The sequence below is a fragment of the Atractosteus spatula genome, chromosome 17 (assembly GCF_055471065.1).
Source record: "Atractosteus spatula isolate fAtrSpa1 chromosome 17, fAtrSpa1.hap1, whole genome shotgun sequence".
NCBI lineage: Eukaryota > Metazoa > Chordata > Actinopteri > Semionotiformes > Lepisosteidae > Atractosteus > Atractosteus spatula.
The window spans coordinates 3,350,341-3,364,119 of record NC_142722.1 but is presented as its reverse complement, the minus strand read 5'-3'; positions in this window follow the sequence as shown (position 1 = coordinate 3,364,119).

The window sequence follows — 13,779 nt, the reverse complement described above, 5'->3', positions numbered from 1 at the left end:
GCCAAAACGTGTTTATTTCTGCTGAAAAACACATTTTGACAATTTCTGATCACTGGGGTTAAGGGCTGACTCAGTGTGCTCTTCTGAGCCAGGCAGTTACACTGCGATTCCAAGGGCTGAGAAAAAGCGTTTATTTCGGGCTGAAAAACACGTTTTGAAAACTGTGCTGTTCCTGCCCTATAAGTTACATGGTGGTGACCAAAGTTGCCAAAACGTGTTTATTTCTGCTGAAAAACACGTTTTGACAATTTCTGCACACTGGGGTTAAGGGCTGACTCAGTGTGCTCTTCTGAGCCAGGCAGTTACACTGCGATTCTAAGGGCTGAGAAAACGCGTTTATTTCGGGCTGAAAAACACGTTTTGAAAAGTGTGCTGTTCCTGCCCTATAAGTTACATGGGAGTGACCAAAGTTGCCAAAACGTGTTTATTTCTGCTGAAAAACACGTTTTGACAATTTCTGATCACTGAGGTTAAGGGCTGACTCAGTGTGCTCTTCTGAGCCAGGCAGTTACACTGCGATTCCAAGGGCTGAGAAAAAGCGTTTATTTCGGGCTGAAAAACACGTTTTGAAAACTGTGCTGTTACTGCCCTATAACTTACATGGGGGTGACCAAAGTTGCCAAAACGTGTTTATTTCTGCTGAAAAACACGTTTTGACAATTTCTGATCACTGGGGTTAAGGGCTGACTCAGTGTGCTCTTCTGAGCCAGGCAGTTACACTGCGATTCCAAGGGCTGAGAAAAAGCGTTTATTTCGGGCTGAAAAACACGTTTTGAAAAGTGTGCTGTTCCTGCCCTATAAGTTACATGGTGGTGACCAAAGTTGCCAAAACGTGTTTATTTCTGCTGAAAAACACGTTTTGACAATTTCTGCACACTGGGGTTAAGGGCTGACTCAGTGTGCTCTTCTGAGGCAGGCAGTTACACTGCGATTCCAAGGGCTGAGAAAAAGCGTTTATTTCGGGCTGAAAAACACGTTTTGAAAAGTGTGCTGTTCCTGCCCTATAACTTAAATGGGGGTGACCAAAGTTGCCAAAACGTGTTTATTTCTGCTGAAAAACACGTTTTGACAATTTCTGATCACTGAGGTTAAGGGCTGACTCAGTGTGCTCTTCTGAGCCAGGCAGTTACACTGCGATTCCAAGGGCTGAGAAAAAGCGTTTATTTCGGGCTGAAAAACACGTTTTGAAAACTGTGCTGTTCCTGCCCTATAACTTACATGGGGGTGACCAAAGTTGCCAAAACGTGTTTATTTCTGCTGAAAAACACGTTTTGACAATTTCTGATCACTGGGGTTAAGGGCTGATTCAGTGGGCTCTTCTGAGCCAGGCAGTTACACTGCGATTCCAAGGGCTGAGAAAAAGCGTTTATTTCGGGCTGAAAAACACGTTTTGAAAACTGTGCTGTTCCTGCCCTATAACTTACATGGGGGTGACCAAAGTTGCCAAAACGTGTTTATTTCTGCTGAAAAACACGTTTTGACAATTTCTGATCACTGGGGTTAAGGGCTGATTCAGTGTGCTCTTCTGAGCCAGGCAGTTACACTGCGATTCCAAGGGCTGAGAAAAAGCGTTTATTTCGGGCTGAAAAACACGTTTTGAAAAGTGTGCTGTTCCTGCCCTATAACTTACATGGGGGTGACCAAAGTTGCCAAAACGTGTTTATTTCTGCTGAAAAACACGTTTTGACAATTTCTGATCACTGAGGTTAAGGGCTGACTCAGTGTGCTCTTCTGAGCCAGGCAGTTACACTGCGATTCCAAGGGCTGAGAAAAAGCGTTTATTTCGGGCTGAAAAACACGTTTTGAAAAGTGTGCTGTTCCTGCCCCATAACTTAAATGTGGGTGACCAAAGTTGCCAAAACGTGTTTATTTCTGCTGAAAAACACGTTTTGACAATTTCTGATCACTGAGGTTAAGGGCTGACTCAGTGTGCTCTTCTGAGCCAGGCAATTACACTGCGATTCCAAGGGCTGAGAAAAAGCGTTTATTTCGGGCTGAAAAACACGTTTTGAAAACTGTGCTGTTCCTGCCCTATAACTTACATGGGGGTGACCAAAGTTGCCAAAACGTGTTTATTTCTGCTGAAAAACACGTTTTGACAATTTCTGATCACTGGGGTTAAGGGCTGATTCAGTGGGCTCTTCTGAGCCAGGCAGTTACACTGCGATTCCAAGGGCTGAGAAAAAGCGTTTATTTCGGGCTGAAAAACACGTTTTGAAAACTGTGCTGTTCCTGCCCTATAACTTACATGGGGGTGACCAAAGTTGCCAAAACGTGTTTATTTCTGCTGAAAAACACGTTTTGACAATTTCTGATCACTGGGGTTAAGGGCTGATTCAGTGTGCTCTTCTGAGCCAGGCAGTTACACTGCGATTCCAAGGGCTGAGAAAAAGCGTTTATTTCGGGCTGAAAAACACGTTTTGAAAAGTGTGCTGTTCCTGCCCTATAAGTTACATGGGGGTGACCAAAGTTGCCAAAACGTGTTTATTTCTCCTGAAAAACACGTTTTGACAATTTCTGATCACTGGGGTTAAGGGCTGATTCGGTGGGCTCTTCTGAGGCAGGCAGTTACACTGCGATTCCAAGGGCTGAGAAAACGCGTTTATTTCGGGCTGAAAAACACGTTTTGAAAACTGTGCTGTTCCTGCCCTATAACTTACATGGGGGTGACCAAAGTTGCCAAAACGTGTTTATTTCTGCTGAAAAACACGTTTTGACAATTTCTGCACACTGGGGTTAAGGGCTGACTCAGTGTGCTCTTCTGAGCCAGGCAGTTACACTGCGATTCTAAGGTCTGAGAAAATGCGTTTATTTTGGGCTGAAAAACACGTTTTGAAAAGTTTGCTGTTCCTGCCCTATAAGTTACATGGGGGTGACCAAAGTTGCCAAAACGTGTTTATTTCTGCTGAAAAACACGTTTTGACAATTTCTGATCACTGTGGTTAAGGGCTGACTCAGTGTGCTCTTCTGAACCAGGCAGTTACACTGCGATTCCAAGGGCTGAGAAAAAGCGTTTATTTCGGGCTGAAAAACACGTTTTGAAAACTGTGCTGTTCCTGCCCTATAACTTACATGGGGGTGACCAAAGTTGCCAAAACGTGTTTATTTCTGCTGAAAAACACGTTTTGATAATTTCTGATCACTGGGGTTAAGGGCTGATTCAGTGTGCTCTTCTGAGCCAGGCAGTTACACTGCGATTCCAAGGGCTGAGAAAAAGCGTTTATTTCGGTCTGAAAAACACGTTTTGAAAACTGTGCTGTTCCTGCCCTATAACTTAAATGGGGGTGACCAAAGTTGCCAAAACGTGTTTATTTCTGCTGAAAAACTCGTTTTGACAATTTCTGCACACTGGGGTTAAGGGCTGACTCAGTGTGCTCTTCTGAGCCAGGCAGTTACACTGCGATTCTAAGGGCTGAGAAAACGCGTTTATTTCGGGCTGAAAAACACGTTTTGAAAACTGTGCTGTTCCTGCCCTATAAGTTACATGGGGGTGACCAAAGTTGCCAAAACGTGTTTATTTCTGCTGAAAAACACGTTTTGACAATTTCTGATCACTGGGGTTAAGGGCTGATTCGGTGGGCTCTTCTGAGGCAGGCAGTTACACTGCGATTCCAAGGGCTGAGAAAACGCGTTTATTTCGGGCTGAAAAACACGTTTTGAAAACTGTGCTGTTCCTGCCCTATAACTTAAATGGGGGTGACCAAAGTTGCCAAAACGTGTTTATTTCTGCTGAAAAGCTCGTTTTGACAATTTCTGCACACTGGGGTTAAGGGCTGACTCAGTGTGCTCTTCTGAGCCAGGCAGTTACACTGCGATTCCAAGGGCTGAGAAAAAGCGTTTATTCCGGGCTGAAAAACACGTTTTGAAAACTGTACTGTTCCTGCCCTATAAGTTACATGGGGGTGACCAAAGTTGCCAAAACGTGTTTATTTCTGCTGAAAAATACGTTTTGACAATTTCTGCACACTGGGGTTAAGGGCTGACTCAGTGTGCTCTTCTGAGCCAGGCAGTTACACTGCGATTCTAAGGGCTGAGAAAAAGCGTTTATTTCGGGCTGAAAAACACGTTTTGAAAACTGTGCTGTTCCTGCCCTATAACTTACATGGGGGTGACCAAAGTTGCCAAAACGTGTTTATTTCTGCTGAAAAACACGTTTTGACAATTTCTGATCACTGGGGTTAAGGGCTGATTCAGTGTGCTTTTCTGAGCCAGGCAGTTACACTGCGATTCTAAGGGCTGAGAAAACGCGTTTATTTCGGGCTGAAAAACACGTTTTGAAAGTGTGCTGTTCCTGCCCTATAAGTTAAATGGGGGTGACCAAAGTTGCCAAAACGTGTTTATTTCTGCTGAAAAACACGTTTTGACAATTTCTGATCACTGAGGTTAAGGGCTGACTCAGTGTGCTCTTCTGAGCCAGGCAGTTACACTGCGATTCCAAGGGCTGAGAAAAAGCGTTTATTTCGGGCTGAAAAACACGTTTTGAAAACTGTGCTGTTCCTGCCCTATAACTTACATGGGGGTGACCAAAGTTGCCAAAACGTGTTTATTTCTGCTGAAAAACACGTTTTGACAATTTCTGATCACTGGGGTTAAGGGCTGATTCAGTGGGCTCTTCTGAGCCAGGCAGTTACACTGCGATTCCAAGGGCTGAGAAAAAGCGTTTATTTCGGGCTGAAAAACACGTTTTGAAAACTGTGCTGTTCCTGCCCTATAACTTACATGGGGGTGACCAAAGTTGCCAAAACGTGTTTATTTCTGCTGAAAAACACGTTTTGACAATTTCTGATCACTGGGGTTAAGGGCTGATTCAGTGTGCTCTTCTGAGCCAGGCAGTTACACTGCGATTCCAAGGGTTGAGAAAAAGCGTTTATTTCGGGCTGAAAAACACGTTTTGAAAAGTGTGCTGTTCCTGCCCTATAAGTTACATGGGGGTGACCAAAGTTGCCAAAACGTGTTTATTTCTGCTGAAAAACACGTTTTGACAATTTCTGCACACTGGGGTTAAGGGCTGACTCAGTGTGCTCTTCTGAGCCAGGCAGTTACACTGCGATTCCAAGGGCTGAGAAAAAGCGTTTATTTCGGGCTGAAAAACACGTTTTGAAAACTGTGCTGTTCCTGCCCTATAACTTACATGGGGGTGACCAAAGTTGCCAAAACGTGTTTATTTCTGCTGAAAAACACGTTTTGACAATTTCTGCACACTGGGGTTAAGGGCTGACTCAGTGTGCTCTTCTGAGCCAGGCAGTTACACTGCGATTCTAAGGGCTGAGAAAACGCGTTTATTTCGGGCTGAAAAACACGTTTTGAAAAGTGTGCTGTTCCTGCCCTATAACTTACATGGGGGTGACCAAAGTTGCCAAAACGTGTTTATTTCTGCTGAAAAACACGTTTTGACAATTTCTGATCACTGGGGTTAAGGGCTGACTCAGTGTGCTCTTCTGAGCCAGGCAGTTACACTGCGATTCCAAGGGCTGAGAAAACGCGTTTATTTCGGGCTGAAAAACACGTTTTGAAAACTGTGCTGTTCCTGCCCTATAACTTACATGGGGGTGACCAAAGTTGCCAAAACGTGTTTATTTCTGCTGAAAAACACGTTTTGATAATTTTCTATCACGGGGGTTAAGGGCTGATTCAGTGTGCTCTTCTGAGCCAGGCAGTTACACTGCGATTCTAAGGGCTGAGAAAACGCGTTTATTTCGGGCTGAAAAACATGTTTTGAAAACTGTGCTGTTCCTGCCCTATAAGTTACATGGGGGTGACCAAAGTTGCCAAAACGTGTTTCTTTCTGCTGAAAAACACGTTTTGACAATTTCTGATCACTGGGGTTAAGGGCTGACTCAGTGTGCTCTTCTGAGCCAGGCAGTTACACTGCGATTCCAAGGGCTGAGAAAAAGCGTTTATTTCGGGCTGAAAAACACGTTTTGAAAAGTGTGCTGTTCCTGCCCTATAAGTTACATGGTGGTGACCAAAGTTGCCAAAACGTGTTTATTTCTGCTGAAAAACACGTTTTGACAATTTCTGCACACTGGGAAGGGCTGACTCAGTGTGCTCTTCTGAGGCAGGCAGTTACACTGCGATTCCAAGGGCTGAGAAAACGCGTTTATTTCGGGCTGAAAAACACGTTTTGAAAACTGTGCTGTTCCTGCCCTATAACTTACATGGGGGTGACCAAAGTTGCCAAAACGTGTTTATTTCTGCTGAAAAACACGTTTTGACAATTTCTGCACACTGGGGTTAAGGGCTGACTCAGTGTGCTCTTCTGAGCCAGGCAGTTACACTGCGATTCTAAGGGCTGAGAAAACGCGTTTATTTCGGGCTGAAAAACACGTTTTGAAAAGTGTGCTGTTCCTGCCCTATAAGTTACATGGGGGTGACCAAAGTTGCCAAAACGTGTTTATTTCTGCTGAAAAACACGTTTTGACAATTTCTGATCACTGAGGTTAAGGGCTGACTCAGTGTGCTCTTCTGAGCCAGGCAGTTACACTGCGATTCCAAGGGCTGAGAAAAAGCGTTTATTTCGGCCTGAAAAACACGTTTTGAAAACTGTGCTGTTCCTGCCCTATAACTTACATGGGGGTGACCAAAGTTGCCAAAACGTGTTTATTTCTGCTGAAAAACACGTTTTGACAATTTCTGATCACTGGGGTTAAGGGCTGACTCAGTGTGCTCTTCTGAGCCAGGCAGTTACACTGCGATTCCAAGGGCTGAGAAAAAGCGTTTATTTCGGGCTGAAAAACACGTTTTGAAAACTGTGCTGTTCCTGCCCTATAAGTTACATGGGGGTGACCAAAGTTGCCAAAACGTGTTTATTTCTGCTGAAAAACATATTTTGACAATTTCTGATCACTGGGGTTAAGGGCTGACTCAGTGTGCTCTTCTGAGCCAGGCAGTTACACTGCGATTCCAAGGGCTGAGAAAAAGCGTTTATTTCGGGCTGAAAAACACGTTTTGAAAACTGTGCTGTTCCTGCCCTATAAGTTACATGGTGGTGACCAAAGTTGCCAAAACGTGTTTATTTCTGCTGAAAAACACGTTTTGACAATTTCTGCACACTGGGGTTAAGGGCTGACTCAGTGTGCTCTTCTGAGCCAGGCAGTTACACTGCGATTCTAAGGGCTGAGAAAACGCGTTTATTTCGGGCTGAAAAACACGTTTTGAAAAGTGTGCTGTTCCTGCCCTATAAGTTACATGGGAGTGACCAAAGTTGCCAAAACGTGTTTATTTCTGCTGAAAAACACGTTTTGACAATTTCTGATCACTGAGGTTAAGGGCTGACTCAGTGTGCTCTTCTGAGCCAGGCAGTTACACTGCGATTCCAAGGGCTGAGAAAAAGCGTTTATTTCGGCCTGAAAAACACGTTTTGAAAACTGTGCTGTTCCTGCCCTATAACTTACATGGGGGTGACCAAAGTTGCCAAAACGTGTTTATTTCTGCTGAAAAACACGTTTTGACAATTTCTGATCACTGGGGTTAAGGGCTGACTCAGTGTGCTCTTCTGAACCAGGCAGTTACACTGCGATTCCAAGGGCTGAGAAAAAGCGTTTATTTCGGGCTGAAAAACACGTTTTGAAAACTGTGCTGTTCCTGCCCTATAACTTACATGGGGGTGACCAAAGTTGCCAAAACGTGTTTATTTCTGCTGAAAAACACGTTTTGACAATTTCTGCACACTGGGGTTAAGGGCTGATTCAGTGGGCTCTTCTGAGCCAGGCAGTTACACTGCGATTCCAAGGGCTGAGAAAAAGCGTTTATTTCGGGCTGAAAAACACGTTTTGAAAACTGTGCTGTTCCTGCCCTATAACTTACATGGGGGTGACCAAAGTTGCCAAAACGTGTTTATTTCTGCTGAAAAACACGTTTTGACAATTTCTGATCACTGGGGTTAAGGGCTGATTCAGTGTGCTCTTCTGAGCCAGGCAGTTACACTGCGATTCAAAGGGCTGAGAAAAAGCGTTTATTTCGGGCTGAAAAACACGTTTTGAAAAGTGTGCTGTTCCTGCCCTATAAGTTACATGGGGGTGACCAAAGTTGCCAAAACGTGTTTATTTCTGCTAAAGAACACGTTTTGACAATTTCTGCACACTGGGGTTAAGGGCTGACTCAGTGTGCTCTTCTGAGCCAGGCAGTTACACTGCGATTCCAAGGGCTGAGAAAAAGCGTTTATTTCGGGCTGAAAAACACGTTTTGAAAACTGTGCTGTTCCTGCACTATAACTTACATGGGGGTGACCAAAGTTGCCAAAACGTGTTTATTTCTGCTGAAAAACACGTTTTGACAATTTCTGCACACTGGGGTTAAGGGCTGACTCAGTGTGCTCTTCTGAGCCAGGCAGTTACACTGCGATTCTAAGGGCTGAGAAAACGCGTTTATTTCGGGCTGAAAAACACGTTTTGAAAAGTGTGCTGTTCCTGCCCTATAAGTTACATGGGGGTGACCAAAGTTGCCAAAACGTGTTTATTTCTGCTGAAAAAAACGTTTTGACAATTTCTGATCACTGAGGTTAAGGGCTGACTCAGTGTGCTCTTCTGAGCCAGGCAGTTACACTGCGATTCCAAGGGCTGAGAAAAAGCGTTTATTTCGGCCTGAAAAACACGTTTTGAAAACTGTGCTGTTCCTGCCCTATAACTTACATGGGGGTGACCAAAGTTGCCAAAACGTGTTTATTTCTGCTGAAAAACACGTTTTGACAATTTCTGATCACTGGGGTTAAGGGCTGACTCAGTGTGCTCTTCTGAGCCAGGCAGTTACACTGCGATTCCAAGGGCTGAGAAAAAGCGTTTATTTCGGGCTGAAAAACACGTTTTGAAAACTGTGCTGTTCCTGTCCTATAAGTTACATGGTGGTGACCAAAGTTGCCAAAACGTGTTTATTTCTGCTGAAAAACACGTTTTGACAATTTCTGCACACTGGGGCTAAGGGCTGACTCAGTGTGCTCTTCTGAGCCAGGCAGTTACACTGCGATTCTAAGGGCTGAGAAAACGCGTTTATTTCGGGCTGAAAAACACGTTTTGAAAAGTGTGCTTTTCCTGCCTATAAGTTACATGGGGGTGACCAAAGTTGCCAAAACGTGTTTATTTCTGCTGAAAAACACGTTTTGACAATTTCTGATCACTGAGGTAAAGGGCTGACTCAGTGTGCTCTTCTGAGCCAGGCAGTTACACTGCGATTCCAAGGGCTGAGAAAACGCGTTTATTTCGGGCTGAAAAACACGTTTTGAAAACTGTGCTGTTCCTGCCCTATAACTTACATGGGGGTGACCAAAGTTGCCAAAACGTGTTTATTTCGGCTGAAAAACACGTTTTGACAATTTCTGATCACTGGGGTTAAGGGCTGATTCAGTGGGCTCTTCTGAGCCAGGCAGTTACACTGCGATTCCAAGGGCTGAGAAAAAGCGTTTATTTCGGGCTGAAAAACACGTTTTGAAAACTGTGCTGTTCCTGCCCTATAACTTACATGGGGGTGACCAAAGTTGCCAAAACGTGTTTATTTCTGCTGAAAAACACGTTTTGACAATTTCTGATCACTGGGGTTAAGGGCTGATTCAGTGTGCTCTTCTGAGCCAGGCAGTTACACTGCGATTCCAAGGGCTGAGAAAAAGCGTTTATTTCGGGCTGAAAAACACGTTTTGAAAAGTGTGCTGTTCCTGCCCTATAACTTACATGGGGGTGACCAAAGTTGCCAAAACGTGTTTATTTCTGCTGAAAAACACGTTTTGACAATTTCTGCACACTGGGGTTAAGGGCTGACTCAGTGTGCTCTTCTGAGGCAGGCAGTTACACTGCGATTCCAAGGGCTGAGAAAACGCGTTTATTTCGGGCTGAAAAACACGTTTTGAAAAGTGTGCTGTTCCTGCCCTATAACTTAAATGGGGGTGAACAAAGTTGCCAAAACATGTTTATTTCTGCTGAAAAACACGTTTTGACAATTTCTGATCACTCAGGTTAAGGGCTGACTCAGTGTGCTCTTCTGAGCCAGGCAGTTACACTGCGATTCCAAGGGCTGAGAAAAAGCGTTTATTTCGGGCTGAAAAACACGTTTTGAAAAGTGTGCTGTTCCTGCCCTATAAGTTACATGGTGGTGACCAAAGTTGCCAAAACGTGTTTATTTCTGCTGAAAAACACGTTTTGACAATTTCTGCACACTGGGGTTAAGGGCTGACTCAGTGTGCTCTTCTGAGGCAGGCAGTTACACTGCGATTCCAAGGGCTGAGAAAACGCGTTTATTTCGGGCTGAAAAACACGTTTTGAAAAGTGTGCTGTTCCTGCCCTATAACTTAAATGGGGGTGACCAAAGTTGCCAAAACGTGTTTATTTCTGCTGAAAAACACGTTTTGACAATTTCTGATCACTGAGGTTAAGGGCTGACTCAGTGTGCTCTTCTGAGCCAGGCAGTTACACTGCGATTCCAAGGGCTGAGAAAAAGCGTTTATTTCGGGCTGAAAAACACGTTTTGAAAACTGTGCTGTTCCTGCCCTATAACTTACATGGGGGTGACCAAAGTTGCCAAAACGTGTTTATTTCTGCTGAAAAACACGTTTTGACAATTTCTGATCACTGGGGTTAAGGGCTGATTCAGTGGGCTCTTCTGAGCCAGGCAGTTACACTGCGATTCCAAGGGCTGAGAAAAAGCGTTTATTTCGGGCTGAAAAACACGTTTTGAAAACTGTGCTGTTCCTGCCCTATAACTTACATGGGGGTGACCAAAGTTGCCAAAACGTGTTTATTTCTGCTGAAAAACACGTTTTGACAATTTCTGATCACTGGGGTTAAGGGCTGACTCAGTGTGCTCTTCTGAGCCAGGCAGTTACACTGCGATTCCAAGGGCTGAGAAACAGCGTTAATTTCGGGCTGAAAAACACGTTTTGAAAAGTGTGCTGTTCCTGCCCTATAAGTTACATGGGGGTGACCAAAGTTGCCAAAACGTGTTTATTTCTGCTGAAAAACACGTTTTGACAATTTCTGATCACTGAGGTTAAGGGCTGACTCAGTGTGCTCTTCTGAGCCAGGCAGTTACACTGCGATTCCAAGGGCTGAGAAAAAGCGTTTATTTCGGCCTGAAAAACACGTTTTGAAAACTGTGCTGTTCCTGCCCTATAACTTACATGGGGGTGACCAAAGTTGCCAAAACGTGTTTATTTCTGCTGAAAAACACGTTTTGACAATTTCTGATCACTGGGGTTAAGGGCTGACTCAGTGTGCTCTTCTGAACCAGGCAGTTACACTGCGATTCCAAGGGCTGAGAAAAAGCGTTTATTTCGGGCTGAAAAACACGTTTTGAAAACTGTGCTGTTCCTGCCCTATAACTTACATGGGGGTGACCAAAGTTGCCAAAACGTGTTTATTTCTGCTGAAAAACACGTTTTGACAATTTCTGCACACTGGGGTTAAGGGCTGATTCAGTGGGCTCTTCTGAGCCAGGCAGTTACACTGCGATTCCAAGGGCTGAGAAAAAGCGTTTATTTCGGGCTGAAAAACACGTTTTGAAAACTGTGCTGTTCCTGCCCTATAACTTACATGGGGGTGACCAAAGTTGCCAAAACGTGTTTATTTCTGCTGAAAAACACGTTTTGACAATTTCTGATCACTGGGGTTAAGGGCTGATTCAGTGTGCTCTTCTGAGCCAGGCAGTTACACTGCGATTCAAAGGGCTGAGAAAAAGCGTTTATTTCGGGCTGAAAAACACGTTTTGAAAAGTGTGCTGTTCCTGCCCTATAAGTTACATGGGGGTGACCAAAGTTGCCAAAACGTGTTTATTTCTGCTAAAGAACACGTTTTGACAATTTCTGCACACTGGGGTTAAGGGCTGACTCAGTGTGCTCTTCTGAGCCAGGCAGTTACACTGCGATTCCAAGGGCTGAGAAAAAGCGTTTATTTCGGGCTGAAAAACACGTTTTGAAAACTGTGCTGTTCCTGCACTATAACTTACATGGGGGTGACCAAAGTTGCCAAAACGTGTTTATTTCTGCTGAAAAACACGTTTTGACAATTTCTGCACACTGGGGTTAAGGGCTGACTCAGTGTGCTCTTCTGAGCCAGGCAGTTACACTGCGATTCTAAGGGCTGAGAAAACGCGTTTATTTCGGGCTGAAAAACACGTTTTGAAAAGTGTGCTGTTCCTGCCCTATAAGTTACATGGGGGTGACCAAAGTAGCCAAAACGTGTTTATTTCTGCTGAAAAAAACGTTTTGACAATTTCTGATCACTGAGGTTAAGGGCTGACTCAGTGTGCTCTTCTGAGCCAGGCAGTTACACTGCGATTCCAAGGGCTGAGAAAAAGCGTTTATTTCGGCCTGAAAAACACGTTTTGAAAACTGTGCTGTTCCTGCCCTATAACTTACATGGGGGTGACCAAAGTTGCCAAAACGTGTTTATTTCTGCTGAAAAACACGTTTTGACAATTTCTGATCACTGGGGTTAAGGGCTGACTCAGTGTGCTCTTCTGAGCCAGGCAGTTACACTGCGATTCCAAGGGCTGAGAAAAAGCGTTTATTTCGGGCTGAAAAACACGTTTTGAAAACTGTGCTGTTCCTGCCCTATAAGTTACATGGTGGTGACCAAAGTTGCCAAAACGTGTTTATTTCTGCTGAAAAACACGTTTTGACAATTTCTGCACACTGGGGCTAAGGGCTGACTCAGTGTGCTCTTCTGAGCCAGGCAGTTACACTGCGATTCTAAGGGCTGAGAAAACGCGTTTATTTCGGGCTGAAAAACACGTTTTGAAAAGTGTGCTTTTCCTGCCTATAAGTTACATGGGGGTGACCAAAGTTGCCAAAACGTGTTTATTTCTGCTGAAAAACACGTTTTGACAATTTCTGATCACTGAGGTTAAGGGCTGACTCAGTGTGCTCTTCTGAGCCAGGCAGTTACACTGCGATTCCAAGGGCTGAGAAAACGCGTTTATTTCGGGCTGAAAAACACGTTTTGAAAATTGTGCTGTTCCTGCCCTATAACTTACATGGGGGTGACCAAAGTTGCCAAAACGTGTTTATTTCGGCTGAAAAACACGTTTTGACAATTTCTGATCACTGGGGTTAAGGGCTGATTCAGTGGGCTCTTCTGAGCCAGGCAGTTACACTGCGATTCCAAGGGCTGAGAAAAAGCGTTTATTTCGGGCTGAAAAACACGTTTTGAAAACTGTGCTGTTCCTGCCCTATAACTTACATGGGGGTGACCAAAGTTGCCAAAACGTGTTTATTTCTGCTGAAAAACACGTTTTGACAATTTCTGATCACTGGGGTTAAGGGCTGATTCAGTGTGCTCTTCTGAGCCAGGCAGTTACACTGCGATTCCAAGGGCTGAGAAAAAGCGTTTATTTCGGGCTGAAAAACACGTTTTGAAAAGTGTGCTGTTCCTGCCCTATAACTTACATGGGGGTGACCAAAGTTGCCAAAACGTGTTTATTTCTGCTGAAAAACACGTTTTGACAATTTCTGCACACTGGGGTTAAGGGCTGACTCAGTGTGCTCTTCTGAGGCAGGCAGTTACACTGCGATTCCAAGGGCTGAGAAAACGCGTTTATTTCGGGCTGAAAAACACGTTTTGAAAAGTGTGCTGTTCCTGCCCTATAACTTAAATGGGGGTGACCAAAGTTGCCAAAACATGTTTATTTCTGCTGAAAAACACGTTTTGACAATTTCTGATCACTGAGGTTAAGGGCTGACTCAGTGTGCTCTTCTGAGCCAGGCAGTTACACTGCGATTCCAAGGGCTGAGAAAAAGCGTTTATTTCGGGCTGAAAAACACGTTTTGAAAAGTGTGCTGTTCCTGCCCTATAAGTTACA